Raw genomic sequence first — 5640 nt, 5'->3', positions numbered from 1 at the left:
CAGAAAATAATAAACATGTTTTTAAAGAAAGTCTATGTCATGTATTTTTTTCAAAGCATAGAAAGAACACTGGAGTTGAGACAGAAGACCTGTATTCAGATTCGGCCCTTAGACACTTAATAGATGTGTCCCCTCTGGCAAATCACTTAACATCTTGGTACCTTAGTTTCCTGATTTATAAAATGAAGGGTAGCCTCTTGGATTCCTTCAAAATCTAAATCTGTGATTTAGATCTGTGAACTTTGCTCAGTTTCCTCATCTATAAAAATGGGACGAATAACATACCTGCCCTTCCTGTCAACCTCACAGGGTTGTTTTGAGGATCAAATGAAGTGAAGTGCCTTACAAACAAATGTAAGTTGATTTTAGTACTCTGTTCTATCTATTAACTAAAAACAGTGGGGGGTCCAGTGTTACAGAATTAAACAATATCTCAGAATTAGAAGGGCAGCTGGGTGACTCAGTAGATAGAGTGCCAGGCCTAGATGAGTCAGGAAGAGTTCAAATCTGGCCTCAGGCACTTACTGTCTATGTAAGACACGTCACTCAACTCTGTTTGCCTCAGTTTCCTCATCTGTACACAGTAAGCTGGAGAAGGAAATGGCAAGCCACTCCAGTATCTTTGCCAAGAAAACCCCAAATGGGGTCATGAATAGTCGGATATGACTAAAAAACAACTGAACAATGACCACATTCAGAATTGGAAAGGGTCTTTGGAGGTCATTGAGCCCAACATAGACCTGAATGACAAGTCTTCTGCAGAAAAGAGCCTCTCTTTTGATTACCTTCATACAGTGAGAGGACCCCCTACCCCCCCCCCCCCCCCCACTCCTAAGGCAGCCTATTCAACTTTTGAATAGATTTAGCTCTTATGGAAAATTTTCTTAAATCAGGCTAAGAGCACTTGAAGACATATGGCATTTCCTCTTTATTTCTTCTCTTCTTAAGGCTAAATGTCTTCAGTTGCTTCAACCAGCCCCCATATGTAATGACTTCTAATCCTCTAAGAATCCATCCTGTAAGAGTCCATTGGGACACCTCTTTGGTGTCCCAAAATATTTATTGACTGACTTACTGACTGGGCCTGCTTCAGGTCTCCCCCTACTGCAATCTATTGTCCACACAGATGCAAAAGTGATTTTCCTAAATTACAGTTCTGACCATGTCACTTCCCTACTCAGTAAATTCCAGTAGTAACTCCATATTAACTCTAGGATTAAATATGATTGCATCCTTTTAAAATGACTGTTTTTGTAAGTGTACCTAATTTTTAGCATAGTGGTACATGTGTACAACTTAAAAGCAAGAAATATATATATATTTTGGGGGCTGTGTGTTCAAATGTTTTTTTTTAACCAACGGGTATATATGATCAAAAGAGTTTAAGCAGAGACCGCTCATCTGATTCAACATCTTCATTTTACGTGATCTTAGATCTCACTTGACCTTTTTTCCCTGTAGCTAATCTTTACCCCACAGAGGCAGCATAGTAGAGCAGGAAGGTCAAGGCCACCTAGATTGTGAAAGAGGCAGAATTTGAATCCAGTTCCTCTAACTTCAAATTCAGTACTCTCTGTTACTTTTCCAGGCTGCTAAAACATCTCAAATGGCATGATCCTTATCTTTGCCTTTCCAGGTCTAAACAGAAGGGAAGCAGTTCCTTCAAGGGCAGGATTAGGGAGGATGTTTGGTGTAGTATTCCCAAATAGTAAATACTAAAACCAGCTTGAGTCAGGTTTTAGAACCCACCCACTGCCCCCTCCCAAACTCCATCATCGCAGATTTGGGTTGCTTTTCCCTGCTAAAACTCAGAGGATAATAGAGAATTTCTTCAAGAACTTCTGGATTTATGACTTTCTAACTTTCACTTTATAGTATCCTTTCTACCACAGTGTCTGTCAATACAATGTGACAAAAGTCACTGTAGAGACTTCTGAATAAACTTAAGGTATAATTCTTATGTTGCTTATTTTACTTTTTTTTTTTTTTTGCAACGCAATTGGGGTTAAGTGACTTGCCCAGGGTCACATAGCTAGTAAGTGTCAAGTGTCTGGTCTGAGGCCGGATTTGAACTCAGGTCGTCCTGACTCCAGGGCCGGTGTTCTATCCACTGCTCCACCTAGCTGCCCCCTATTTTACTTGATCTGACTAGAAGCATTGCTGAGTCTTTGCTAGGTCCTCCCTGGTTCCTTTCACTCCTCACAAACTCTCAGCTTCTCCCGTAACCTCCAGCTTCTTTTTTTGTTAGTTCACCGTTACCTTATTCATTAGTTTCAATTTGTTCCCTTCAGCTCTATTACTTATTATTGTAGGAGCCTGGTTCTTTCCATAGCTCTGGCACTCAACTAGCAATGTGGACAATGGTCAAATCACTTCCCTGAGCCTCAGTTTCCTTAAATGTAAAGGGGAGGGGTTTACTCTTGTAGTATCTGCCTCAGGGTTGTTACGAGAACTAAAAGAGATTAGGTGTGTAAAGCACTTTATAAACCTTATAGTGCTGTATAAATATCAACTAGTAGACTGATGATCTCTTCATCAAGTCTGCACTTATCTTTTTTGTTCATTTTCTCTAGGAAGTGAGTAATGGCTCATTTAAATATTATAATTTCCCAGCCCATTTACATTCTTCATTTAAAAATTATAAAGGTGAAATCAAGGCAGTTTAGATCATTGAGACTTTAATGAGATCTATAAAGGATTACAGAGTCAATTAAGGAAGGCTTAAAACTCCTGAATTTTAGAAAAGCTGAAGTATTCTCTCCTATATGAACAAACCTTAAAATAAATTTCTTTATTGAAAAGGCAACTAGGTAGTAAAATGAATTAGAGTTCTGGGCCTGGATCAGAAAGACATAAGTTAAAATATAGTCTCAAAAACTTCCTAGCTGTGTAAACCCTGGGCAAGTCATTTAACATTTGCCTGCCTTGGTTTACTCATTTGTAAAATGGATATAATAAAAGCACCTACCTCCCAGCATTGTGTGTATAGAGTGAGATAATATTTATAAAGAGCTTTGCAACCCTTAAAGTACTACGTAAATGCTAGCTCTTATTATTATTACTGTTAGATTAACAAACCACCTATGTGGAGACAACCTGATCCTTTCCATCGTTGACAAAGAACTGCTTAAAATGTGAGGTTTCAGTAATGTCTTCCTTTTTAACCTCTTATTGTGCAAAAACCTCGTTTTCAAAGCAATGCAGCTAAAAGTTTTCATACATGTCACTTGTATCAATACCACAACTATCCAGAAGATTTTTATCCAACTGATTGAACCCCGAGGCAACTTGACAGTTTCATTAACTTATCATTGAAATAGTCTTCATGGAAACTGCTCTGCAGATATAGATGTTACATGAGATAGTTTGGGTGACTGATAATGTAATTTTAGCATTAGTCAGTACATAGATTCAAAAGCTGCATTCTAAAATTAGTTTGGATAGAGAGTGCCAATTGTAGTATGAAAAATGAGCAGGTATTCCAAAGGTCTGTGGTACTTTAATAGTTTGGTGACCTACAGGTCTACACTAATTCATTCCACAGATATTTATTGAGTGTTTGTTAGATAGAAGATCCTGTGGTAGGATTTCTGATCACTCTGGGTCAAGAACTAAATGTAATAGGTATATCATATCTTGTTCTGTCATAACTAAAGGCAGGCCCATCAATTGAGGCAGCTAGGTAGTGCAATAGATAAGAACCTTGGATCTCAGATCAAATCCTACCTCAGACCCTTACTAGCTATGTGACTTTTGGCAAATCAGTTATCTTTTCTCAGACTCAGTTTCCTCATCTGTAAAATGGGGATAATAGCATCTACCACATAGGTAGTCAGTAAGTTAGGGCTCACTATATATCAGGCACTGTTCAAGTACTGGGAATAAAAATACAACCAGAAAGACAGTCCCTGCCCTCAAGGAGCTTACCCTGTAATGGGGGAAGAAAAGGAAGTAGAAAGGGGCATGGTAGAAAAAGTCTGACATGTAACCTGAAGAGGAATGAGAAGTGGCTGGCTTGGGCACCCTCCTTAATGGAGTTTCTGGGAGAAGCCATCCAATCAGAAGGAGAGGCCTCAGTGGTAAAGGGTACTTCCAATGTGTAAATTCCAGGGCTAGTATAAGCTTGTTATTGTAAACTTTTATCAATGCTAGCTATTTATGATTATTATTACCCTTCCATTTATCAACCCACCAGTCTACTAGTCTAATTTCTGACCTACCTTCTCTCTTCAATACGTTTTAGTAATTCTAGTTATAAATACATATTTCTGTGAATTGCTTATTTAGTCTCATTTTTTCCTGTGAGGCTATAAACCTGAAGGGCAAGGACAATATTTTTAATATGTTTCCTGCCTATTGTACAAAGCTATTTACTCTATTATTTTCATTGGTGAAGCGAGGCTCCAGTGAGTAGCTTTCTCTACCACTTCAGATTGGCATTTTCTCTGTAACTTCAAGACTTAAAGAGTTGCCTGGGAAACAGAAGGCAGTATGTGTCGGAGGTGGAACTTGAATCCAAGTTTTACTGATTCCAAGGTGAATTCCATCCCCTAAGTCACCCACTAAGTTGGGTATAAGTTGTATACCCAACATATGTGCTTGTTGACCCACTCATCATTCTTAGACAGCTATTTTAGCTTTTACATTTCTTTACCTTCTCCATTCTTTCATCCAAAGCCACTAAAAACTAAATGAAAATAAGATGTTAGAAAAGTGTGAAGGGTTAAAAAGAACCACAAACCTCACTCTCACTTCATGTTCTGAGACTTTTATAAGTTATTTTTATTTCTCAATTAACCAACAAGTATTATTGATTACTATGTGCCCTACTGGGTGCTCAATCTACAAATCCAACATGTTCCAAAAGTAACATTATCTTTACCATTGAAATGATCAGACTGAATTTTTAAAATTAATCCTATTTACAGTTAATTGATTTTGTCCTGTAACTGACCAAGTTACTGTTTTGTGTCTAAACTTAGTTCAGAATTCAGCTGGCCTATAATGAATTAGGTTTAGAAATCCATTTCTCTTGTTAATCACTGTTCTATTTTTTGTGTCAAGGATGTTTGGTTTGTTATCCAAAGAAGTCTGGTTCACTATCTCTAACTTTGTGGGTGAACTCAAATAATGAGCATTTTTTAGTCAAAGGAGGGAAGGAGAGAGTTGTTGCTAGCCCCTCATACCCAATTTCCAACCAATCATATTGTCCCCCACACCTCAATACTATAACCAATCATACTGATTTCGCCATCCATGATGTTGAGCTCTTTTAGCCAATCATAACTTGTTCTCTGCCTCTGAAGTCCTATTCTTTGTTTTATACTCCCCAAGACTATAAAAGAGAGCTGTCCCCCTCACTTGGGGTCTTAGCTTTGCTGAGGAAGCTGAGATTCTATTTATTGGTAAAAATTATACTTTACTAATAAATTGATCATGCTTGGAACTTTGTGCCTCAGTTTACTTTATTTTGACTATAACGCCATTAGATATATTTTGTGAACTATTCTTTTTGTCAAATGAAATTGGGTTATTAAGTTCTATTGTTTCTGATCTTTCCTTAGCCAGTCTGTTCCACTGATCTGCTTTTCTTTTTTAAAATTAGTGCCAAATAGTTTTGATGATTATTACTTTTTAAAA

This window comes from Vombatus ursinus, unplaced genomic scaffold, assembly GCF_900497805.2.
Source record: "Vombatus ursinus unplaced genomic scaffold, bare-nosed wombat genome assembly UNPS02015255.1, whole genome shotgun sequence".
Lineage (NCBI taxonomy): Eukaryota > Metazoa > Chordata > Mammalia > Diprotodontia > Vombatidae > Vombatus > Vombatus ursinus.
This window is presented reverse-complemented; position numbering follows the sequence as displayed.